Source organism: Podarcis raffonei, chromosome 1 (genome assembly GCF_027172205.1).
Source record: "Podarcis raffonei isolate rPodRaf1 chromosome 1, rPodRaf1.pri, whole genome shotgun sequence".
Lineage (NCBI taxonomy): Eukaryota > Metazoa > Chordata > Lepidosauria > Squamata > Lacertidae > Podarcis > Podarcis raffonei.
The window spans coordinates 52,019,195-52,046,003 of record NC_070602.1 but is presented as its reverse complement, the minus strand read 5'-3'; positions in this window follow the sequence as shown (position 1 = coordinate 52,046,003).

Here is a 26,809-nt window from a genome sequence, read left to right as displayed (position 1 = left end):
TTTCTCATAATTGTCTTTAAATAGATTCACATTCTTAGTTGTTAAAATAACCCCTAGATATTTCACCTTATTTGCTACCATTAGTCCAGTTTCACTCTGAAACTTCTCTCTTTCCTCCACTGTTAGGTTCTTTCCCAATACCTTTGTTTTTTGTTTATTCAACTTAAAACCTGCCACTCGACCAAAGGCTTGTATTGTCTCCAAAACTTTTTTTGTACTAGTGTCTGGCTCTTGCAAAGTTAAAACTAGATCATCTGCGAACGCTTTCAACTTATATTGTTTGGCTCTGACCTGAACCCCTTTAACCAGCTGGTCACCCCTGATCATATTTAGTAAAACCTCCAGAACAGTTATAAAAAGTAGTGGGGATATTGGGCACCCCTGTCGTGTCCCTTTTTCAATAGCAATTTGTTCAGTAACCACGTTATTTACAATTAGTTTTGCTTTTTGTTCAGAATAAATTGCACCTATACCATTCTCAAAACCTTGACCCACCCCCATTCCTTTGAGATTCTTTTTCATAAAGCTCCAAGAGATATTGTCAAAGGCTTTCTCAGCATCCACAAATATTAATACTGCCTTAGTGTTAATGTTATTCTCAAGTAGTTCCATAATGTCTATTATATTCCTCACATTGTCAGATAAGTGTCTTCCTGGGAGAAAGCCAGCCTGGTCCTTATGAATCTCACCCACCAAAACCCTCTTCAATCTTTTTGCCAAAATGTCTGCAAAAATTTTGTAATCCACGTTAAGCAATGATATAGGGCGGTAGTTCTTAATCTGGTTCTTTTCCTTCTCAGATTTTGGTATAAGTGTAATATAAGCTTCTTTCCACGATTCAGGTGCCTTCTTCCCCTCTAAGATTTCGTTGCAGACTTCCTTAAACGGTTGAATCAACCAGTCTTTCAAAGCTTTGTAGTATCTGGAAGTCAGGCCATCTGGTCCTGGAGATTTTCCCAATTTCATGTTTTGAATGGCTCCCTCTATTTCTTGCTCAGCTATTTTCTGGTTCAAAATCATTCTACTTTGATCAGATATTTTTTGTAGTCCATACTTTTTAAGAAATTCTTCCATCTCTTTTTCCTCCACCGGCCCTTGTGCATAAAGTTTCCTGAAATAACTCTGAAAACAGTTTCTAATCTCATTTGGCCTAAAAATGTTCTTTCCTTCAACCTCTAGACTTGTAACCGTGTTTAACTTTTGTCTCTTCTTCAGTTGCCATGCCAGAAGTTTCCCACATTTATCTGCCGATTCAAATGTCTTTTGTCTCATTTGCTTTATTTTCCATTCTATCTCCTGGTTCATCAATTCCATGTACTGTCTCTGGTAAAACTTTATTTCTCTTGAAATTTCATGGGACTTTGGCTTTGATCTCAATTTCTTTTCACCTTCTTTTATTTTTTCCAAAATTTTATTTTTCTTTTCATTCTGTCTCTTCTTTTTCAGGGTATTCTGCTGTATCAAAAATCCTCTCATAACCGCTTTACTTGCGTCCCAAATTGTTCTTTTTTCCACCTCTGTTTTCAGATTTATCTCAAAGTAGTCCTTAATAGATTTCTGGGCCTTTCTGTACACCTCTTCATCTCTAAATAGGGAGTCATTCATCCTCCATCTGAAGGAGCCAGCCGTTGTTGTGTTCATTTCCATCTTTACGGCGTTATGGTCGGAGCAAGTTTTTGGGCAGATTTCCACTTTCTTTATCTTAGGTGCCATTCCACTAGTTACCCAGATTTGATCGATTCTGGTCCAGGTCAATTTTGCTTCGGAGAAAAAAGTTCCCTCTCTCTCCAGAGGGTTTCTTGTTCTCCAAATGTCAATCAAGTCCATGTTATCTGTCATTTCAAAAAAAGTCTTAGGTAGCCTCCCATCCTTGGAAACCACCTGTCTTAGTGCTTTATCCATATTTGTAGAGACCACTCCATTCATATCTCCCATCATGATTATATTATAATCCAAATAGTCCATTAATGTCTCATGTAGTTTCTTAAAGAACTCTGACTTCCCTTCGTTCGGAGCATAAATCCCAATTATCAATAATTTTTCTCCTTGGACTTGTATTTCTATTGCCAAATATCTTCCTTGTTCATCTTTAAACATCAGCTTCGGGGCCATTTTTTCCTTAGCATAAATCACCACTCCTCTTTTTTTCACCTTATCTGATGAAATGAATTCCTGTCCCAGTCTTTTATTAACAAGTAATTTTCTATGTGTTCTGATCACGTGGGTTTCTTGCAAACAAATCAAATCCAATTGTTCCTTTTTTAAAATATGGAAAACCTCACGTCTTTTTCTGGGAAGGTTCAAACCGTTACAATTCCAGCTTAAAAATTGTAGAGCCATGTTGTTACTTACTTTGTTGCTCCTCCAACTGCCCCCAACAGTTGTTCTTCCTTTGTTGGGGTCTGAAGTCCAAATGTCAAGTTCGATATGTCCGCTAAGTCCTTAGCCTCCGTAGTCAGGTCCACCACTCCCTTCACCAGGTCTTCTTGATTTTTTTCCAGAAACTGTTCTTTATCTTGCACTGTTCTTATTTTGATTTTTTTCCCTTTATAATTGAAAGACAGGCCTTGAGGGTACTCCCATCTGTATATTATGTTGTTCTTCATCAACAAGGTGGTCAAGTCCCTGTAGTGGGTTCTCACTTCCAAAATATATTTAGGAATATCCTTATAAATCTGAACAAAGGAGTCTTCAATCTCCAGAGATCTTTGATATTGTAAATTCAATATTTTGTCTCTCTCCTCCTTAGATCTCAAAGTTATCAGGCAGTCCCTTGGCTTCTTTTTATTCTGTCTTCTTCCCAGTCTAAAGGCCGTAACTATCTTAAATTCCTCCTCTTTCAAATTCACTTGCCAAAAATCCGAGAATTCTTTGGTGAGGTACTCTGCCAAACTATCCTGCTCACTTTCTGGCACGGCTCTCAGTCTCAAGTTCCTCTCCTTTCTCTGAAGATCTATTAAGGACAGGGCAGCCTCATGTTCCTCTAGCTTTTTGCAAACAGGTTCTAATTTAACTTGCGTTGATTCGGCTATAGTTTTTGCCTCTTCAGCAGTCTTACGTATTGCAACATTTTCTTCAATTAATTTATTTATAGTCTCTGTATTAGATGCAACACTTTTAGTGTTCAAATCAAGCTTCTCCGATAGCTCTGTTAATTGTTTAGAATTTTCTGTACCTTGTTTGGTCAATGCCTCTAATGATTCATTAATTTTTATTAATGCTTGTGTCACTGTATCCATCCCTCTTTCCTGCCCTTCTACACCTGCAAGGGCTAGGCCTGATATGGAGCCTCTTCTCCTTTGTGCAATTTTTGTTTTTGCTCTTGTTTTTATCTCATCCTCTTGGCCTCTCATGTCCCAAGGTCGTTCCCACAAGAATTGTTTCCAAATGGAAAACTCCACTAACTTTTTCCTTGCGCTGTTAGATTTTCCCTCAGCCCTCTAGAGGGAGCGGTTCACAGTTCAAAGTACAGGGAAACAAAGAAAAAGAAAGCGAAAAATGGCCACAACTTTTCAAATAATTTTCCAGTTAGAAAGCTGTTACTTTGTATCCTCAGCCACCAACAGTAGCAGATAAGGTCTCAACTTTGTATCCAACTTGCAATACACCAACTTTGTATCCAATCTCAAATAACAGTATCCAATCCTGGTGAATTAGTCCTTTTTAAAGCAGTCCTTTCCCAAGGGTTTAAAACAGCGGATAGTTTTCCCTTTCATCTCTTTCCAGCAGGTAATGCTAGTTCAAGTTCATCCCCCCCGCTCCTGCTGCTAGGGGGGAAGGTTCAGATTCAATGTCTAGGTTAAGTATAAATAGAGCAATCTTCCGTCAAATTGCAGCTTGTTTATCGTTGCTTTAACTGTCATGCAGTCCGGGAAAGGCAGACTTCCTTATTTTAACTCTTTCCCGTTTTCAGCCAAATTTTCAAACCGTTTTGCTTTAAATCCCGGAGATTTCCCAATCTTACTCACGGGTAATTGTAAATCCAAATCCGAATGCCAGGAAGGAATCGGCGCTCTCCGTTATGGTGACGCGGCTTCGCTCCGCGAGCTGGGTTGCGACTCTCAGCACCGCGCTCTCACCCGATGCCGCTCCGGAGCCTTTAAAAAGGCTCCTTCGCAGTAAGGGGGGGCGCTTCAGGTGCCCACCGAGTCTCCTTGTTCACAGGCTTCCGCGCCTGTGATTTTAGGGGTCCCCGCTTCGCCGTAGCGGTCAGACCCGAACTCACGGAGCAGCCTCCCTGAGCAGAGCTCAGCAGGAGACCGCCATTAAACGCTGGCGCCGACCGGAAGTCTGTTTTTTCCCATTCTCTCTGAGACGACACAAGAGACAGACGACATGTTTCTTTGTCCTGATTTATGATTAATAAATCTGTAGTTGTAGTATGCTTCCACAGCCTCACGCCTATTCTGTGTGCATAGTTCTCTCTGCTGATAGAGTGCCCTGGCTTTGAAGCCCGGGTCACTGATTTATGTCAGAGTACGGACCGATGGAAGGAGACGGCACAGCTGGGGCTTCCCAGCTGGCCTCCTGGCCCTCTGCATATCGACAATGGGAACCCATGTTGGACGTGTAGTTTTTGGTGAATTTCCTTGAAAATAGCTCATAACTAAAAGAAACCTCAACAACTTTGGGGAGGGGGGAAGCTTTGTGCCCAGATTTTCACTTTCTGAAATATGGCAACCCTAGATGATCCTCAGGGTCCTTTCCAACTCTATGATTCTATATCATGACTAAGTGGGATTTGGAACTTGGGGCCATATCTCCCATGCCTAAATCATACCCTTAGGGTGGCCTGTTTTAGCCATTTCAAACAGTTGCATCTTGGTCTGAAATGGCTGGGTTCACCTATGCAGTTGTTCTCCTTCCCTTTTTTTAATTTTGAGAAATGTTCTCTGTAAACGTCTGCTGCTGCTTGTTCTGAAATAGCTCCTGTGAAAGGGATTCATGTCTTTTGGTGTGCAATGGTAATTGTACATATTCTCAACTGCTGCTTCACCACTATTGTTAGGTATTTAAAACCAGATTTTTTTAAAAAAACTATTGTAAGAGATAATTTTGTCTTGGGTTTTCTTCTTTCACTGTCTGTTTCTTTCTCATGAATTACCTCAGGTCACAAAGAAGTTGGTTTTATGCAACTCCTTTTATATCCGAGTTTCTAAAGCAGAGCAGTAAGCTGGAAGCAGGCCAAAGAGCATCTGTGAATAAAATACCCCACTTAACCTTGGTGAAATCTTAATTTCATGGGGCGACTGGCCAGGAATGAAACCTTGGAGCCACAGTGAATAGCTTGATGAAGATGAAGATCCACTGTGCAGCACCTGTGAAAAAGGCAAATTCTACAATCAGGAAGGGAATTGAAAATATAACTGCCAATGTCATACTGCCATTATACAATCTAATGGTGTGACTGCACTTGGAATATTGTGTACAGTTTGGTCGCTTCACCTCAAAAAGGCTGTTATAGAGCTGGAAAATGTTCAGGAAATGGAAACTAAAAGGACCAGGCGGATGGAGCAGCTCCTTTATGAGGAAAGGGTACATTTGGAGCTTTTTAATTTACAGGAAGAGTCAGCAAGAGAATACGTTATAGATGAGTACAAAACTCTGCATTGTGTGGAGAAAATGGAGGGGAAAAGTTTTTCTCCCTCTCACAAAACACTACAGCTCAGGGGATGTTGGAAGATACAGTGCAGACAAAATCATAGAACCTTGGAATTGTAGAGTTGGAAGAGATTCCAAGGAAAATCTACTCCAACCCGCTGGAATGCAGGAATCTTTTGTCCAATGTGGGGCTCAAATCCACAACCCTGAGATTAAGAGTTTTATGCTCTACCAACTAAGCTATCCCAGAAGTTTAAAGTATGTATTTTAAAGTACACAGTGCAACTATGGAAATTGTGACAGTCACCATCTTGGTGACCATTGTTAAATAACAATCCCCATTGTTGTTTTGAAAAAATGTTTAACAGGGCCAGTTTCGGAGAAAGGGCAATTTCTTATCACTGTGAAAGACAACTGAAAAGTTATCCCTTGGCATCAGAGTTAATACTGTCTATCTATTGTGCTTGCAATGATCCCTTCTAGGCATCATAATAACATCAGTGTGGTGTAGTGGTTAAGAGCGGTAGTCTCATAATCTGGGGAACCGGGTTCGCGTCCCTGCTCCTCCACATGCAGCTGCTGGGTGACCTTGGGCTAGTCACACTTCTTTGAAATCTCTCAGCCTCACTCACCTTACAGAGTGTTTGTTGTGGGGGAGGAAGAGAAAGGAGAATGTTAGCTGCTTTGAGACTCCTTAGGGTAGTGATAAAGCGGGATATCAAATCTAAACTCTTCATCATCATCATCATCATAATGTGTGCAGAGGAGGGCAACCAAGATGATCAAGGGTCTGGAAACAAAGCCTTATGAGGAACAGTTGAAGGAGCTGAGTATGTTTAGCCTGGAAAAGAGGAGAGTGAGAGGAGATATGATAGCCATCTTCTAATATCTCAAGAGCTGTCACATGGAAGAGGGAGCTTGCTTGTTTTCTCCTGCTCTTGAGGGTAGGACTTGAGACAATGGCTTCAAGTTACAAGAAAGGAAACAAAACATTCAGAAAAACTTTCTGACAGTAAGAGCTGTTCACCACAAGAGGTGGTTCACTCTCCCTCCTTGGAGGTTTTTAAGCAGAGGTTGGATGGCCACCTGTCATTGATGCTTTAGCTGAGATTCCTGAATTGCAGGGGGTTGGACTAGATGAGCCTTGGGGTCTCTTCTATGATCTACTTCTAACTGAAAGTCAAGATGCCTACAGCACGCCTTGCACTGGATACCTATGGAGCACTCCAGTGGAATTTCTTCTAATAATACATCCACATCCATTGCACTTGTGTATCTTCAGAAGTAGGAGGTGCAATAATGGATGGCTTGTTTCTCTTTTGGCAGCACAAAATGTTCCTCTGGGCTTCAAGGGCCTTGGAAACCAATTTCCACAGGACTAGCTGTGCTAGTAGTTTGCAGATACTACAAAGAATCTTGTGGCACCTTACAGATTAACAAGTTTATCCTGGCATAAGCTTTAGTGAAATGTAAAACCTTCAACAGTAGAGGAGATAAGTCAGCACTCCACACAGAACAACAGCTTTCCTTAAGGCTGAAGAATGTGTGTGTGTGTGTGTGTGTGTGTGTGCGCGCGTGCGTGCGTGTGCTCCACTTCCTGAACACCCAGAATGGAATGGCAAGGCAAGTTTTAGAATGTAGACTTCTGTAAAAGCCCCTCCACTTTCCTGGTTGCCACATTGAGAGCTCTTCAATTCCACAAACTGGCTGTGACTCCCCTCTGAATCAAAGCTCTTTATTTAACAGTTCACAAGTGGGATCTGCAAGGAAATTTTGTTATGTGGAATGCACTGCTTTCCAGTCAGTCAGCCACACAGTCTTCCAGAATACGCCATTGCATTTTCCCTCCTCTGTCTGCTCTCTCTTCACCCTTCAACATACAGCCAGCATTCTGTACCCACTGAACGTGTCCACTTCTCATTGGGCTATTTCCCCCCATTAGGCTCTTCTTTTTCCTAAAGAGTTTTGGAGCTTTTGCAAACTTTGTAATCCCTTCAAGTCTGCTGATACCCCACATTTGCTTGCGCATTAATGGTATTCTCTTTGGCTACATAAGGATCTCCATTCCTGGAGAGTGAATTTCCCATTACTGCCCTTCCAGATGACCTGTTTATTGAGCTTTCATCCTGATTTGCTTGCACAAAAGTTGCCTGGAGGTTACATTATATCCTGTCTTTATTGAGCATTTTACATGATTTGGTTGTGGGGCAGTTACAAGGCAATGGGCATTGCCCTGCATTTATCCTTATTTGCTTGTTGGATGCTTAAAATGTCTTCATAGTCAATCATTCGTTTATCCCACACTTTTCAGTGCACCCCCATCACTTTCCAACTTGCAAGAAGTCTGGTTTTTTGTGTTTTTTTAAAAAAGAAATTGGATGTGTTGTGCTAGGGCAACAGAGCCCTTTGATCCATGTTCAACGTACAAACCTTTAAGTTCTGATAGAATTGCTTGAACCCCTGCCACAAAACCGTGGCAGTCTGGAGACACTTTTAGAATACACGATGGTGGCATGATGCACCCAGAGAACGAAACTAAGCAGCCTTTTGAAGCTGCCTGGCCATTACCAGGGCACTATTAATTCTGCACATAAAAAGCAACAACCCACAACCTGATTGTAGTAAAACATATACTTCATAGAAATAATAGCAGCATGCAAATTGTGCTTATGGTAAACAGAAAGGAAATTTATCTTACTTCTGTTTTATTGGCTGCTATATAAAAAAAAATATTGGTGGAAATGGTTAAATAAGGTCCAGAGCATAGTGGGGATCTTAAATTGGATGTGCACTATTAAATTCAGACAAAGATGAATCATGATAATAGATAATTGCATTGAATGAATTTGCAATATGTTGAAATTTGCAATATACTTAATGGAAATAGTTATATTAGGAAGATATTTGTGTGGAGATTCTATTTTGATTAATAGTAATGCAAAATGGTAAATTGTAAAAATAACTGGGAGGAATTCAGCATTGTGCTGAAACAAACATCCTGTCAGAGCAAGGGTTTTTGCTTCTCTGATGAAATGACCTCCCTTTTCTTCCCCCCATACACTGTTCTCCTTGATTTGGGGGGCAGGTGGTAGAGAGGGGTAGAAAGGCCCCATTGTGCTAGTGGAGCCTTTGTACTAGCTCCCACTAGCAGACCTACTTAACTGAATCCAGCCATAGTAACAATTTTTTAAATTAAAAAAGAAGAAGAATGAAATGTTCAACCTTCAATTTGTAAGTAAGATTTATTATACAAAGACATGAAAATTTACTAGTCTGCTTAAAATGCAAGGTATGGCCTGATTTACAATTATTTGAGAGCTTATATTGGCGAAATGTGTGTGAGAGACTTTGGTTTTATTAGGTAGAATGGGAAAATGGGATTCATGAAACTGCAGGGAAAACCATAATGGTGTGAATGGTATTCTAGAAAATTGCAACAGACCCAACCCCTCTAGATTTGAAGCCTTCAGATAGTAGCTCATACTTCATGGTGAGCAAAAAGTCATCTGGTGAAAATAGATGTTCTCAGTGTTTTTACCTCAGATTCTGAATAAACGGTCAAATCCCATTATTTTGGATGTAGTCATTCATCTAGATTTCCTGCTAACACCTGCACATTAAGTTGCACATCCTCGTGTGTGATGGAACTGAGATGTTACAGCAATTTCCTTTCCCTTCCTATTGCAATCCATCAGGAAGATGTAGCATTGGGTTAGGTGTGCTTCTGTATATTGTATATGGTATATACAGTAGTGTACTCGGCATCTGGGTCATAGGCAGCCGCATTATTAATAGAGACTTTCACAGCATGCAATGTTTCCTTACAGAGACTGGCTGCGCACCAAGAGGACAGTTTGTTTGTGCTCTTTTTTCTTACACACCATCTGCAGCATGAGATTTCATTTTTTCTTTAAATTATGTGCACAAAATCCAGTTAAGATAACTCCTGCTGCAGCAGCAAAGATAGGAAATAAATAAATGATGGCAAATCCTTATCATAATGTGATTGAGAGGCTCTATTCCAGCCCTGTATGATTGTTCTGTGTTAGAACCAAGGGAATGGTTATGAGAATGTTGGCTGTTGGTTAAGAAGAATGAGATGTTTTTACAGGAGGGGCTAGAGAAAGGGAGATGGTTCCACAAAGGCTTGCAGAAGGAGATACCCTTACAGATACTTGTATAATTATGTTGGCAGATATATTCAAAATTTGACACTGAAGGATTGAGCAACTATGGTTAACGAAAACAACAGAGTCTTGTGACATCTTAAAGGCTAAATATTTATTATGGCATAAGCTTGTTAGTCTTTAAGATTCCACAAGACCCTTTGTTGATTTTGATGCAAGAGACTAACAAGGCTACCTTTCTGGATATGCTTTATCGTTGACTTGATAAAACAATATACAAAGTATAAAAGGGTTTGAACAGAGCTCACAATGTGATAGCATAGCACAGAGTAGCCAAAAAGCACCACTTGATGAAATACTGTTTACAATTAATAAGAGCTCAAACTGCAAACTATAGGGCAGGCTTAAAACCTGAAGACTGCTGAGACAGAAGGCCATGAGAGTTCAACATATAACCTGGAAAAATACAGAAGCTGACGGCTTGCTTGTCACTTAGCCCCTTCATGGAATCTTCATCCCTTTCTGTTAAAATGTCAGCATTCTGTCTAAAACACTTCACAGACAGATGTATGCAGGCAGGCACAACACGTACGCCAAGAGCTTCTAATTTGTTCGCAAAGGGCATTCTGCAATTAAGCACTTTTAAAACTTGAAAGCCAGAATACCAAGTATCTTCAGGAGACCTTTTGCATAAATTCACTTTACTTTCTTAAGGATCAAACACTTCCAGGGGTTTCTGGTCCTTTTGCAAACTGAATATTGTGGTTCTCAAGCACAAGTTTTAAACCACTGGTAGGGATAGATTAATCTTCTCTCTTTTTAGCCCTTTTAAAGTTGTGAATTGTATTTCATCAGCTGCTGCTTTCCAGCTGCTAGGTTAGCATTCTGCACCCCCTTTCATGGGCATTAACCTTTTCCATAATAACACCTCCCTAATGTGCAAGTTTTCTGTGTGGAAGGAAATGCTTTCTTCGAAAGAACATTGGATCACATGAGTCCCCATCTGTAATCTGAAGTGGTCCAGCTCAAGCCCAGATTTTTCTGCCTGGGTGGAGACTACACCAAAGTGTCAGCTCCTTCTTTAAATGACCTCGCTCTGAAATGGATGCAGTCACAAAGTGGTTGCAGAATTGCTGTTAAACGGTGTATTGATTTCCACTAGACAGCTCCATTCACACACCTGATTGCGCTTTCTTTCTTTCTTTGCAGTTAAAGGTTTGGCCTGAAGATGTAAGTCACAAAGTTATGGGAACAAATAGTCAATGAACAGATTAGCCTTGTTTAAAACGTTTCTCCGTGGAAGTGTGGACAAGTTCAAAAAGGCAGTAAATTAAGTGAGCCATCTGAGACAAAATAGAAGTGTTTGGAACTTCATCCTCCACAATGGTAATACAGTGGTCCTATCTGACTTGCAAGAAGGGACACATTGTCCTTGCCTTTAAGGTTTTAAGTCAATACAATTTGAGAGCTCTACCGCTTTTAATATGTGGAACAGTACTAGAAATTGAGTAGCCCACAATGAGCAGTTTGTGCTCCTTGACTGCATGCACACTGAGCATCCAAAACACAGGTAAAATACACAGACTGTTCCTATACAGCTGGGGGGGGGCACTGAAGGTGAAACAGGGCTATGAAAGCCACCCGACATGGATTACCCACAAGGTGTCATTTTCAACCCTTACCTTCTCGCTTTGCCCCCACAGGGACTTTCCCCCAACCTCTGTTGGAACTAATGGATCCCCTAAAATGTTGGGAGCAAACCTGGTGGTTTGGGTTGAAGGCCATCACTCCCATAGGTCAAGAAAAGACAAGCGAGGATATGGGCATGAGGCACAGTTGCTTCATACTTCTCTACCGCTCTTGGAAAAAGAAAGAAAAAAGGCTGGAACACCAAGTTGTGGTCCAGCAATCCTGGCTGTCACTAAAATCAGGGATATTCTTTTGGAAGTAGATGATGATTAAGGTCTCCAGGTGTGCAAGAGAAGACAGAGGCCCCTGCACCTTTAATAGTTACGCAGAAGAGGGAATTGTAACAACTGACTATTTATGATTATGTATTACATCTGGATGCGGGTGGCACTGTGGACTTAACCACCGAGCCTAGGGCTTGACGATTGGAAGGTCGGCAGTTTGAATCCCCGCAAAAGATTGAGCTCCTGTTGCTTGGTCCCAGCTCCTGCCAACCTACCAGTTCAAAAGCACGTCAAGGTGCAATTAGATAAATATTTTTCGCTCCATAAGATGCACTTTTTTCCTCCTAAAAAGTAAAGGGAAATGTCTGTGTGTATTATGGAGTGAATGTGTGATCGATCACTAGATCCCTTTCTGGCCCTGCCCCCTCGCCCAGGCCTCCATTGTTAAATGTTCTGCAGACGGAGGCTGTTTGTTTCCCCAGCAACATGTGACTGCCTGATTAGATTACCTGTCTGGAAACTGTAGAAAGGGCTCCCTTTCCTTTCCTAAAGAAGCTGCAGAACTGTGAGCTGAACCCCATAAAAACAGGGTTTTTTCCCTTTGCAAAGTAAGTTCAACAACTTTGAGCTGATCCTCAAAAAAGGGGGGTTTCCCCTTTGCAAAAGAAGCTGCACAACTGTGAGCTGATCCCCCCAAAAAATGGGGCTTTCCCCCTTTCCTTCTCTAAAAACCAGGTGCGTCTTATGGTCAGGTGCATCTTATGGAGCGAAAAATACGGTAGGTACTGCTCCAGTGGGAAGGTAAACAGAGTTTCTGTGCGCTGCTCTGGTTTCGCCAGAAGCGGGTTAGTCATGCTGGCCACATGACCCAGAAAAACTGTCTGCGGACAAACGTCGGCTCCCTCAGCCAGTAAAGCAAGATGAGCGCCGCAACCCAGAGTCATTCGCGACTGGACTTAACTGTCAGGGGTCCTTTACCTTTACCTTTTATTACATCTTTTAGTTGCTTTATCCAGAAATTCTAGCATGCTAGTGAAAGAAGGGTGTAGCCTTGCCTTCTTTCAAACATCTGTAAAAAGATTTGTGTGTGTGCATGGAGGATCATTCCACCATTGAGATGTCACTTGCATTCGGATGTGCTACAAGTCAAAATCAGGTTTTCATCTTGATGAGAACTGGGCAGCTACAAACATTAGCAATAGCACCAGAAACAGATATTAAGATAGCCATATTATCTGCAGAAGATTAAAGCAGTTGCTGGCTGTCTTTGTTTTCCCACAAGTGTCACCTTAGCACTTACTCATTTAATGTGTCATCAGTGTCCAATAAGTATTGCAATTTTACCACCCAGAATGCCAGACAATATGACAACAGTATGCAACTGTGCTGCCATAACGAGCAACATTCCCTGCCTACAGCTTTTGTTAAGCTCAAAGGCTCCCAGACATGAAAATGTAATGATATAGCCATTGGTGTCAGAAATAATTATATCTTCACATTAGTAGCAGATATCTGAAGAAGCAAAGAGGCTCTTTCCCTCCCTCCCCTTGAAAAAATCCTAAGAATTGCAGTTATCTTTTGTTAAAGTAGGGCTGCCATACCTCCAGATTTCCCCAGACATTACCAGGATTTCAAAGGCGGAATTGATGTCCAGGGGGAAATTCCAAAAGGTAGCACTTTGTTTTGGATGTTAGGCAAGTTAATCAAAATTTTGTGGGGGGTTTTGGGGGTAAGCCCAACAATTTTGGGGCCTTCCTAAAAAAACGCTCAGCACCTTTCAGGGTGTGCTGAAATATGGCAAACCTAGGTAAAGGACCTGCACCGCTGATTACAACTGATTTTTTTTACTTTTACTCTGCATGTCTGTTTCCCTCAATAAACTCAGCATGGAAGTTTTCCTCAGCAGTACTGTTGTAGGTAAGAAATTAAAAACTAGAACTGCCACGTGTGTGTTTATAACTTGTTTTTTTATCCTTATTATTATGCACTGCAGAAGTGTTTGTTATGGCAAACATACTTAACTAAAAGCACTTATTGTGCTGTAAACCAGTTAATAGCCACGTGGGCCTCAAAACTATCAAATGATACTCCGGGGAAGGACTGTACTGCTATGTGTGTTATACACCAAAGCAATTTCACATAAACTCCCTTCTATTCTCTTTTAATTAATTCTGAATAATTGCCTCCCCTTTTTTTGTACTCACTGTAATGCCAGTTCTCCACCTGCCAAGGAACCTAAGGATGGAGACAGGAAATCCAGATGTTACCCAGGCCTGTTTCCATACATAGTGTGTCAACTATTGAATGCTCCTCTTTCTCAGCAGGCACTGGTGCAATCTGCATAGTATCTAACAGAGCCTTGCTGCAAAAGTGGCTTGCTGAGTTGGGTGCAACCTCTATGATCGCTTCCTGACTGGTGGGTTGTGGTTGCTTACTGGGATGGAGAGGGGGAGGTGTCAGGGAGGTTGGCATGGTGCAGGTATACTAGTAGACCCAATCTGGCAGTCCTGCTACTGTGTCCACACCACAACAACTTCCTGCCACCTCACACCTCTCCCTCTCATTAAGCAACAGTGACCCAGCTGTTGGGAAAGTAGTGTAGCAGCACCACGGCCCCCAGTGAGCCACTTTGGTTTGAAGGTCTGTTTTCTCTTCCCACACTCAGGGTCGGCCTAAGACATATTGAGGCCTGAGGTGAAGGTCAAGATGGCGGCCTTTCCCCATTCCACATACAGAAGCTGACAGGGCAACTGAGGAAGGGGAGACAGGTCATCAACCTGACCAGGGTGTGGAATTCTTTGTAATGTTTTATTGACAGGAGTTCTGCTTTTGTTATTACTCTGCTCTGTTACTCTAGTGGTGTCCAAAGATTTTTCAAAGAGGGCCAGATTTGAGGAAATTAAGGGCCATGAGGGCTGACCAAAGTTGTTGAGCTTTTTTTAGGGTTGAAGTTGAGGGTTTTTTAGGATTTTACCCCAGAAAATAAACTGCCACAGGGGCCATATTAAACCAACCAGTGAGACGAATTAGGCCCCCGAAACAGACTTTGGACATGCTTACTCTAGAAGAATTGTGTGGTGCTCTGTTTCTTTAGATTAGTCTCAAAACTTTACATCGAGAGTAGCCAACAGGCTGGTGTTGCTGTAATGCAACTCCTATCATCCCTTACCATCCCTGGCTGGTTGGGGCTGATGGCAGCTGTAATCCACAACATCTGGTGAACACAATATTGACCACTGCTGAGCAGCTCCTACCCATCATTAAATAGCAGGTGCAGCTGTAGATTGTTAAGCTTTAATAATATTAATGTTGCTCCCTATAATGAACAGTTTTAATTAATTTAGCCTTTAATCATCACTTTTAATCCCACACTTGCGGGAGGGGGGAAATCCATGCGAAAGGGATTTTACTTCTTTCTTTCACTGCCTCAGCTCTAATCATTCGAGTGGGGTTTTTAGATAGCATTTCTTAGCTCGTAACACAGCTTAATGCAGTTTATCCGCTCTTTGCTTCAAGTTCTGATTATAACAATCCTTCATTATTTGCTTTCTCAATCTGTTGCTTATTTTGATCAGGTTAAGACCGACCCCTTCCTTTTCCTTTGATTGTTTTGGAAACAGTACATTAACTTGGCTGGGAAGCATTTCCTCAGAGAGATTTTTCTAAAGTGCTCTGCAGTAAAATCTGTACCATCTTGTATCCTGCACAAACAAGGACAGATTTTTGTCCTCCTCCTCTCTTATCCCACTTGGCAGATTTCCCACAGCTGATGTGACTGTCTTGTAAAGGGTGCCAAAATCTTCCTATTCTCTGCTCTTCCCTTTATCATACTTGTATCACTCTTTCAAGAACCAAACAGGTGAGGTGAGATGTGATGCAGCATTTTAATTGACATCACTCCAAGGCTTTTTGAGAGGTATGTGCCAGGCAGAAATTCAACAGATTAATCCTTTACCAGCATTACATCTCCAAACAAGCAATGGCTGAATCTTAAATTTCTGCCTAGTCCTCCAGGTGCTTTGCCAGGAAAAATAAAATGAGAAAACTTAAAAGAAACAAGGGTGATATCCCCATGTTATATAATACTCAGAGCTGGCACAGGCTCCTTCATCATGCTATGGGGTGTGTGTTCTAGGGCCTTATGAACTCTTGCTTCTGCTGCTTCCACTGTCAAGTACGTTTGAGGGGAAATGGCAGTGGGCCCATTACAAGTCTGGTAAAAGCTTACCTTTTTGCTCAAGCTTACCCCCTAATATCAGATTTTTTATGCCTTTGAATCTCCTGGGCCTCTATTTTATTTGTTTTTATATGCTTTTAATGGACCCCAAAATGACCACAGGCGCACTTTCTTGTAAGCAAGGTAGAGAATGTTCTAAGCAAATATTAATGGGACCAACTCAATGTTGTGGAAAGAGCAGAATGTCGTCTGGATGGCAGAGGTGGACCTAGGGCAGCTCAACTGGTTCTGCCGCACAGAACGCCGAGCATAGGGGCCATGGCACATTGTCACAACTATGTAATGAATTGAACGGAACAGTGTTCATATAAGCCAAAAGGTTAGCAGTGATAAATCCAGTCGAGTATCAGGGGCCAAGGTTCAGGTCTTCAAGATCAGTTACAAGGGGTTCAAGACTGCTTGGGAACTGTGAAGTTGTTTCAACGGGTTGAACACAAACTGAAGATGCAGGTGTGCAGTTTCTGCTTTGGTCCCAGGTTCCATCATCAACCCTCCCATCTTGTTTGCTATGGTCAACATGGGAGTCCAGTTTACTAGAGCAGGTGAGAAATGAGATGGATCCTTGCAAGGACTGTTGAAAGGAAAATAGTGGAATCTACCAAAGCTCTCCTTCAATTGCAGTATGGAGATGAAATCACCAACTGGTTGCATCATGAGGTTCTGTTTGCCATTCTTCATTCTCCATTTCTTTTAGCTGTGCTTGTTCCACACAATAGGTGAGCGCAGTGCAGTAACACTTGGCATGAGGCCAGATTTGTTAGGAAATCAATGTTCTGTGTATCAAAGTAAGTCAACTGAGACATGTGACAAAAGGCCCACTGAAATGAAAACAAGGTGAGCAAAACCAAATCGGATGGAAAGGGTGACCTCCCAGTGAACCAAAATGTAAGCGTTAAAGAACTAGAGCAGGATGACTTGCTAAGGAAGAGCATACACTGAGGACATGCAACAACCTGTGCATGTTGTCCTGTTGGCAATAAGGCCATCTTAGACCGTGCTTGTACAAACAGATTCTGTATGGAGGGCAGGTATCTGAGTTTATAAAAGATCTACTTGAACATCAACAACACGGAAGCAATGGTTGTGTCAAGTAGCCCCACCCTAGACCTTGCATGATTCTCCCCAGATATCTGCACAAGCATCAGTAGGATTTGTGGTATGTATATGTGGAGGTTTACCTGGAACCTTGCTCATTCAGGTAAGTCTATACGCATACTTCCATAAATGCTGTATATGTAGACATCTGGGGAGGAACATTCTCTGTTGCAGGGTGAGGCAGGCTACTTGCTCCCATGTCAGCATGGCTCCACTCCTTGCTCCCAGGTTGTTGAACACGGGAGCTAATAACCCCAGCACAAGGCTACGGCCAACAATAGATTTTAAATCTAGTGTCATGAAGCTGGATACTTTCTCTTATTCCTCCTTACCTCACAAGGAACTGTTTCTGGAAAATGCTGGGGGAAATTATGGAAGAAACCAATGGAAGGAATTGCTATATATTTTTTGGTTTGAGACTGAACTTATCTTACTGCGGCAAGCAAGACCCAAATCATAGAATCATAGAATCATAGAGTTGGAAGAGACCACAACAGCCATTGAGTCCAACCCCCTGCCAAGCAGGAAACACCATCAGAGCACTCCCGACATATGGTTGTCAAGCCTCTGCTTAAAGAAGGAGACTCCACCACACTCCTTGGCAGCAAATTCCACTGTCGAACAGCTCTTACTGTCAGGAAGTTCTTCCTAATGTTTAGGTGGAATCTTCTTTCTTGTAGTTTGGATCCATTGCTCCGTGTCCGCTTCTCTGGAGCAGCAGAAAACAACCTTTCTCCCTCCTCTATGTGACATCCTTTTATATATTTGAACATGGCTATCATATCACCCCTTAACCTCCTCTTCTCCAGGCTAAACATGCCCAGCTCCCTCAGCCGTTCCTCATAAGGCATCGTTTCCAGACCTTTGACCATTTTGGTTGCCCTCCTCTGGACACGTTCCAGTTTGTCAGTGTCCTTCTTGAACTGTGGTGCCCAGAACTGGACACAGTACTCCAGGTGAGGTCTGACTAGAGCAGAATACAGTGGCACTATTACTTCCCTTGATCTAGATGCTATACTCCTATTGATGCAGCCCAGAATTGCATTGGCTTTTTTAGCTGCCACATCACACTGTTGGCTCATGTCAAGTTTGTGGTCAACCAAGACTCCTAGATCCTTTTCACATGTACTGCTCTCAAGCCAGGTGTCACCCATCTTGTATTTGTGCCTCTCATTTCTTTTGCCCAAGTGCAATACTTTACATTTCTCCCTGTTAAAATTCATCTTGTTTGTTTTGGCCCAGTTCTCTAATCTGTCAAGGTCGTTTTGAAGTGTGATCCTGTCCTCTGAGGTGTTAGCCACCCCTCCCAGTTTGGTGTCATCTGCAAATTTGATCAGGATGCCCTTGAGTCCATCATCCAAGTCATTGATAAAGATGTTGAATAAGACCGGGCCCAAGACAGAACCCTGTGGCACCCCACTAGTCACTCTTCTCCAGGATGAAGAGGAACCATTGATGAGCACCCTTTGGGTTCGGTCAGTCAGCCAGTTACAAATCCACTGAGTGGTAGCATAGTCAAGACCGCATTTTACCAGCTTCTTTACAAGAATATCATGGGGCACCTTGTCAAATGCCTTGCTGAAATCAAGGTAGGCTACATCCACTGCGTTCCCTTCATCTACCAGGCTTGTAATTCTATCAAAAAATGAGATCAGGTTAGTCTGACATGACTTATTTTTCAGAAATTCATGCTGACTATTGGTGACCACAGCATTCCTTTCTAGGTGCTCACAGACTGTTTGCTTAATGATCTGCTCCAGAATCTTCCCTGGTATTGATGTCAGACTGACTGGGAGGTAATTATTTGGGTCCTCTCTTTTCCCCTTTTTGAAAATAGGGACAACATTTGCCCTCCTCCAGTCTGCCGGGACTTCGCCTGTTCTCCAGGAATTCTCAAAGATGACTGCCAGTGGTTCTGAGATCACATCTGCCAGTTCTTTTAATACTCTTGGATGCAGTTCATCTGGCCCTGGAGACTTGAATACATCTAGACTAGCCAAGTATTCTTGTACTATCTCCTTAGTTATTCTGGGCTGTGTTTCCTCTGCTGAATCATTTGCTCCAAATTCTTCAGGTCGGGCATTGTTTTCTTTATCGGAGAAGACTGAGGCAAAGAAGGCATTGAGGAGTTCAGCCCTTTCTGTGTCCCCTGTTTGCATTTCACCATCTTCTCCTCTGAGTGACCCCACTGTTTCTTTGTTCTTCCTTTTGCTACGAACATACCCATAAAAGCCTTTTTTGTTGCTTTTAACCTCTCTAGCAAGCCTGAGTTCATTCTGTGCTTTAGCTTTTCTGACTTTGTGTCTACACGTGCTGGCTATTTGTTTGAATTCCTCTTTGGTGGTTTCCCCCCTTTTCCATTTTTTGTACACGTCCTTTTTTAATCTTAACTCAGTTAAAAGTTCTTTAGATAGCCACCCTGGCTTCTTTAGGCACCTTCCATGTTTCCGTCTCATTGGTATTGCCTGAAGTTGTGCTTTTACTATCTCCCTCTTAACAAACTCCCAGGCATCATGAACTCCCTTTCCTTTTAGTATTACTGTCCATGGGATCTCACCCAGCACTTCCCTAAGTATTATGAAGTCGGCTTTCTTAAAGTCAAGAAATTGAGTCCTAGTATGCTTGGCTGCTCCTTTCCGCTGTATAGTAAACTTCAGAAGAGCATGATCACTCGCGCCTAATGATCCTTCCACTTCTACCCCACTAACCAGGTCATCAACATTGGTTAGGACCAGATCTAAAATGGCTGTTCCTCTTGTTGCTTCTCCCACTTTCTGGACAATGAAGTTGTCTGCAAGGCCAGTGAGGAATCTGTTTGACCTTATGCTCTTGGCTGAGTATAACAGAGGCTGGTGTAGGATTTGATTGAAGATAAGTGAAACCCTCTTGGTTCCCCTCGGATTGGCTCAGGATTTCCCCAAACTTCCCCAAGCCAGTTCACAAACACAGAAAAGTGTTCTCTGCAATGGTAAGAGCCTTTGGAAGAAATCTAGCACGTAAAGTTCTTCATGTTGTTCGAATTGTTGCAAGTGGAATCCCTGATCTGGACCTTGTGCAGAGTAGAAATGAATTTGCTCTCCAACACAAGAATGAGTTTCAAAGGTTTACTGGAAGCAGTCTTAAAATGCTTGCAGATAAATGCTACAAATTACAAGGTAACATGGCTCTTAAACAAGCAAGCAATGGGATCTAGTCTTCTTTTTAGTTCTTAATACAGTTCAACAAACTTTCCTCTCTCTGGTTCCAGAGGGCGAGAGATCTTATGCAACTTACTTGTTCAGCAACACTGAGCTAAGTTCCTATCACTGCCACTGGCTCCATCCACAGCTTTCACCTTCCTGCTGTCAGAAATTGTGCAGGTTTCCAGTGATGAGTCATAAATTAACCAACTCCAGCCTTTCCTTGCTGCATTTGCCTAGAGTTTAACCTCCCTTGCCTAATACAAACTTATCTACAGACACAATCTTTCAAGCACAATGCATACAAACATTGCATATTAAACTCATATCCTTAACACATGTTTCACCATGCCATTAGCCAGGATGACAAGGGTGGGAAGAACCCCTTCTCCATTTTCCTTTCCTGTTGTGGCCTCTACTGTCAAATGAGAAAAGGTGTGTGTTTTGGGTGGTGGTGGTGGCAGCAGCAAAGGCAGCTTTGGAAGATGAAGCAGGATGATGGAAGAAAGGTAGCGGGGAGACGTGATCAGAATTCTCCCCCTTGTAAACCTTCTCATTCAGCGATGTGAGGGTGAGTAGTTTATGTGCTCCTAGAGTTTGTCTTCAGGTCCCTGCTAGGTGAACCTCACTGACATCTTTAATCCTTTCCCAAAGCATTGAGACAAGTAAGTGGCAAGGGCTACCTATTGTGATGGTTAATAAACTCAAACCAATGGATTTTCAATGAATAAATAATTAAACGGAGAGAGAAAACAGCTATGAAGTTTAGTTTAATGAATGGGAATATATTCTTCTTTTCTTTCTGGGGAGTGGGGGGAGGGGTGGAAATCCTTAACATAATCAGTCAGGAGAATAAGAAGATCAGATGATAATAGGATTGTTCCCCCCCCCTTTATCAGAATGGCAAATTCATGATGAGTGTTATATTATTCATTTATTTGGCTGATTTCTCTTGCACTTTCTATTTTGGGAGAGGAGGAAAATCTCTAAGTGGTTTACAGCATAACTTAAAATATTAAATACAGTATCACAGACTGTCTGAATAGGACATTACATATGAACAAAAATGAAATGCAACAATAGAATAAAGAGCCACATTTGCAGCAGGATCTTTAACAAAAAAATAAATAAATCAAAATATCCCCCTAAATGTCAAAAAGTTAGAGGTAGAAATCAAATGTGAAAATGCAATAAAAATTCCACATATGGAAGCATTGTTACTGGCTAAACACAGCAGCAGCAGCAACAGCAACAACAACAACAACAACAAATTTTAGTTATATCCCGCACTCCCTGGCCAGGACCAGGCTCAGGGCGGCTAACATCAAAATATATGATACATTAAAACATTACACTTACAGTTTCGGCAACTCGGTCCACTCCAATTAAATAAAACCAAACAAATCTAACTGAGGCAGAAACTGCACCCGCCTTCGCTTCACAAAGTAACATCTCCCCAACACCTCCTTAGCACTTTCACACACACAAACCCTCACTCTCAGCCATTCCCAGCTGCCATACTCATAAAACAGTTAGTCACCAGCCAGCCATTTGTCAAAAAGCAAACATCTGGTCTACAAACAATCCACATCAACATTAAGTTCAACATACAACCAGCTCATTCGCCCACCTCCATCTGGGGCAATACAGTTTGACATGCAAATATTAACATAGCCACTCCCTCCCTATCTCCCACCCAGGTAGCCTCTTACTCTGTACTGGTTCATACTGAGTGGTATTGAGCCACTTTATAACACAAAAAACCTTATAACCCAGACTCTCATCCTTGGCAGCAAAAAACAAACAAATAAAAAACATGATTCCAGTTACTATCCAAAAATGCACCACTCACTTTCTCCTCCTGGATACTAAAGTCAACAATGCAAACTTCAGTAAGCCTTCATGATGGCATCATATGTAGCCTTATAAGAAGTTTGCAACCCTGTTTATAAATGCCGACGAGTGAGTGCACACACAGGTATTCAACAAGAAAGGCAACCATTTTCTGGTATTTTGTTACATAGAGGCAAAGCTTTACAAGAAAGTTGTTAGCTTATAGTCAGATTTTCATGGTGACATGCTTTGAACAACTGTCAAAGATTAAACCCCCAGATGGGATTAATAAAACTATGCCAACCACACAGGAATGCTTATGCAATAAAATGTGGAGCTGATTGACATATGCATGCCCATCAGTTGTTGCTTCATCATCACTAGATGACTGGCAGCTGAATGTGTAATGTACCAACCATTGAAAATGGGAAATGATCTGATAGCTCTCTGGTGGGTATTTCATAATGCCAGGATTCACTTGATGTTGCTGTCACTGAGTGATAAGCATGTAGTCTGTGTGAATTCACTCTCCACAGGAGAATGACGATAGTCAGAGTCAGCGCATGGTAACCTTTTCTTGTCAACAAAAAGAGAGAGACTGGAAGAGAAAGCGAGTATTCTGTTTTCAGTGGAACACAAGGTTAACTATTCAGGATTGCAATCTAGATATTTACGGTATATCATCATCAATCAAAGGTTTAAACTTTAAGCAATTGTAACTAGGGATGCCAGAGAATTCCACCAGAGGCAGAACAGGGAATGGAAATTCCCACAATTCATCTGTTCATCCGAGGTCAGGAACAGAAACCACACAAGCAAAATACATGCAGTATTTCCTGTTATATTTTTTTATTTTTTATTACTTCACAAATGCTGTGTAAATAATTACACTATTTTCTGCAGCATTTTTTATGTCTCTTCTATTGAAATTGATGCCTTCTCTGATGGAAAAATCCTGGCTGGATCTCAGTGTCCGGGCTGAAAGATGGGGGTCGAGACGCTCCTTTAGGTATTCTTCTTCAGCTGCTGGCAAAAAGCCATGGCATGTTCCCAGATACCAGTATTTTGATTTCAGAGAACTCTGTTTTTGGAGAAAGGAACATAACAATGACTCTCCTGAGACCATCAGCCTAAAAATGTCTTGCTAGTCAGCTTCCAAGTCCTTAAAAAGACTGAAAGTCAAACACTCATCTCCTTTGTGACTCCTGCCTGCTAAAAGAATACACTGAATCATCCAATATATTTCTTTTTTCTCCCCTTTTGTTTCAAATTTTCACTGCTTCTTTTTGTTGTTGCCCCCGTCAAAATAGAGGCGACCCCAAAGCAATGTCTTGGAAGCTTTAATTTTTTCTCTCTGTTCTTGTTCCCATGGATACACTCAATTCAATTTACAAGAGCATTGGAATATTATCTGAGGATTACTGGGGCATGATACCATTTCAAAAAGAAAACACATGTCTGCCTGCTCTTGCTCCTTCATCTCCCCCATCGCAAACCCAGTAGATTTAGATGCACAGGCCACGTTGCACCCAGGTGATCTTCTCTCACACCATATTTGTAGGACACTGCTCTCACCGTTTACACTGAAGGTCTTTCCACCCATGATTCTCTCTCATTGTCGTTGCAAACAGTTGCTAGCATGATGTGTTTAATTGCATAAGCCTAATCATTGCAATGTGGCTTTAGCAGGCTACTTATAACATCAGTGGATGTACTTCCCATGTAATATATGAAAATGTAAGGAAAACCTGGTGGATCAGCCAATGAACCATCTATTCCTGCTTCCTGTTCTCCCAGAGGCCAACCAGATCCCCTCCTGTGGTTGATGGAAACCACAGGAGGGAAAATTGCTGTTGTGCACACACACAGGCAGGAGCTGTGCACAACAGCAATCTTCCCTCCTGTAGTTTCCTTTAACTGATACGATGTGATTAAAAACAACTGGCAAATAGCCCTTCCATATAAAAATTAGTTGTATGTGTTATGTATTCAGTGGTCTGTGTTTGCCTGAGCTGGAGTCTGGACTAAGGATTCTGAGCCCCATTGTTTTTATTCGATACATGATATCCAATCACAGAACATTTCAGGATTTGGGCCTCCGCCACTGGCCCTTAAACTCTGCCTTATGATTCACAGCTTGGAAGTTTAGAAAGCCAATCACGTTGGGAGTGGCCCAGGCCTCCAGGAATGTATATCAGCAGTTGCTTTGCCCCTGTTGTCCAGTTATGTAGTTCAATAAAGGTTCTTGCTGTTATCACTGTGTCTTGCCTCGTGGGAACCCACCTACACTTCAGTAAGATAGCCCTGAAATGAACAAGTGTTCAACCTAGAATATATTTGTGGTGTTTGCCTGTTTGTTTGAAAAATGTCTGCACAGGGGGAGAGAAAGGGTTAATATGTAAACCAATAGGAAAGCCGGAGGTGGAGCCTACCTGTATATAAAAGGGCTTAGCCCGAGGTTTGAGTTGGTTGTTGGTGGGTAGTTGGTTGGTTTTAGTGGGTTGGTTGGTTGGTTGGTTGGGAAAGGCAGTTGGAAAAGCAGTTGGCAGGCAGTTGGAAATAGAGAGACAGTAGGTGCAGTGGGTTCTTGTGTGAGGGGAGGTAGAAGAAATAGAGACAGGATAAAATAAGACTAAGAAGGTAAAGAGGAACAATGTCTGGAATGCAGTTAAAGTTTGTTTGTGTCTGAAATAAACTACACTCTTTGTTAACTTGAGAACCTGACTGAGACTAAGTGATTTAGTGGGGAGGACCTGGTTGGTGGCAGTGGATTAGTAGTGTATGGGTCAATAGTCCATCAGGGGCTCCTAACAAATGCCACAATACTGCTTAGTCAACCACTGAACCATCAGTAAAAACTTAGAGAGTCTAGCTGGATCTGACCAAAGGCCCAGCTAATTCAGCCTCTTGTTCCCTAGAGAATAGTCCTCTCTTGCTGTTTCCTAGTAGCTGGTATGTAATGCCTATCAACCATATCAACTCCATATTGCTATCATGACTGGGAAGCCATAGACACACCATCCATGAATTTGTGTAACCCCCCCCCCTTCCCTCACTGCCCATGACCAAGTGCAAATCTTGTGGTGATGAGCAAAATAGGGTGGGCAAAGAAAGATCGAAGTAAATCCTGTGATAGACTGAGTGTCAAAACTACATGCTATTAAACTGAGAAGCCTCCCACAAGAGGCCTCCCTCATCATGACCAGCATTTTGCTAGTACATGTGCTCTGTACTGAGCAGAGAGATCATCACAGCACCTCTTTCCATGGCATGCATGCAGCACAATCTGCAGCCCAGCATTATCTAGATCTGTTTTTAAGCCTTCATTTAGCATCATTGAAGCAGGCACCTGTATTTTCCTGGGCAAATCACGGAACTATGTCAGCTCATTTCAATCTCAAAAGGTCTGCTGTGTTTTCCTCCCGATTGGAAGCTGCATCTGGTACAGGCTGTGAAGGAAATATAAATAATAGAATATTTTTAAAGCTGTAGGATTTGGTGGTGGAGGAGGAATATGTGTGGCAGGGGAGGCATCCATGTTTAGAGGAGGAGAATGGTGCTCTCGGGAGGAACACCTTGGTCCAGATCAGTAACTTAGGATGTAGCAACACCACTTCAGCTTCCTTGTTTCAATAGGTTTGTGGTGGTGGGGATAATATATAGGTCAGACTTGTGGGGTAAATAGTAAAAGAATTGGCTGGATCCCTAAATCCAAAGCACAGGGCTAAACACACACTCCAGCAACAGAGAGCCCCCGGTGGAGTTTAGAAGTCACCATTTTTTTCCTAGTAGAAAAGCACTGCTCAGTTTCTCATATTCAACCATAAATTCAGTTCACCTCATTTCTTCAGCAACCTGCATTTTTTAATTTAAAAAACTCCTCAAAATACAACAGCATTTGAGTGCAAATTTCTCATAAAGAACACAATTTTGTAGGCAGCTTTGACTAATGCAAGCAATTACCCTCACTATGCATCTTTCTGTGCTATTTGGTATGCACTGCTTTGTTGGAGAATTGCATTGCAAGATTCAGAAAAGTGCCCATTTTAAATGATAACTGTGTTTTGGTTTGCATATTGGTTCAAGAAGTGTAAACTGGACAGCTTCTCATTAAAATGCAAATAAAACTGAATTTCTCCCCCAATCCCTTATTCTGAGCATTTATTTACATTAATATTCCTAGACTACTTTTCCTCTGATATGTCTTCAAAGTGGCTAGCAAAGTTTTATAAAATCCACAGTCAAACTATCAAACTATCAACAAATGAGGACACTACAGGGGGAAAACAGTTTGCACAACAAACCACAGAAACAAATCCATCAATACCAAAGACCCAGCTAAATAAAACTGTTTCTTCCAGGAGAACTGGCAATTGAGGCATGACTCAAGAGTGATGCCACTTCCGAAGCCACCATTTCTTTTCCTCCTCAGTATATACAATTGCTTAGACATCCTTGTCAAATACAGTATCCTTCATACTCCCTCACTCATTCTGAGGCTCTGTGGCGTACCACTTTCCAGGAATGATAAAACTTGTGCTAAAATAAGGAGGACTTAACAACAGGAATAATTTGTAGTGTGAGGACAAAACAAAAAGTGGTTCTGGTGAATGTTCTGACAGGAATATAATTGAGGAAGTAGAGGCCAGACGAAATACAACCGGTAGGACAGCACATTTCTTCAACCAGTACTATAAGCCAGAATTCCTGAGATCCCTTGCCCCGTTGCTTTAGCAAGTCCCCCTCTGCACACGATAAACCCATGAAATGGATGAAACCTGTACTAGCCAGCCAGGCATTGCTCACCTGACTTCCCAACACCAA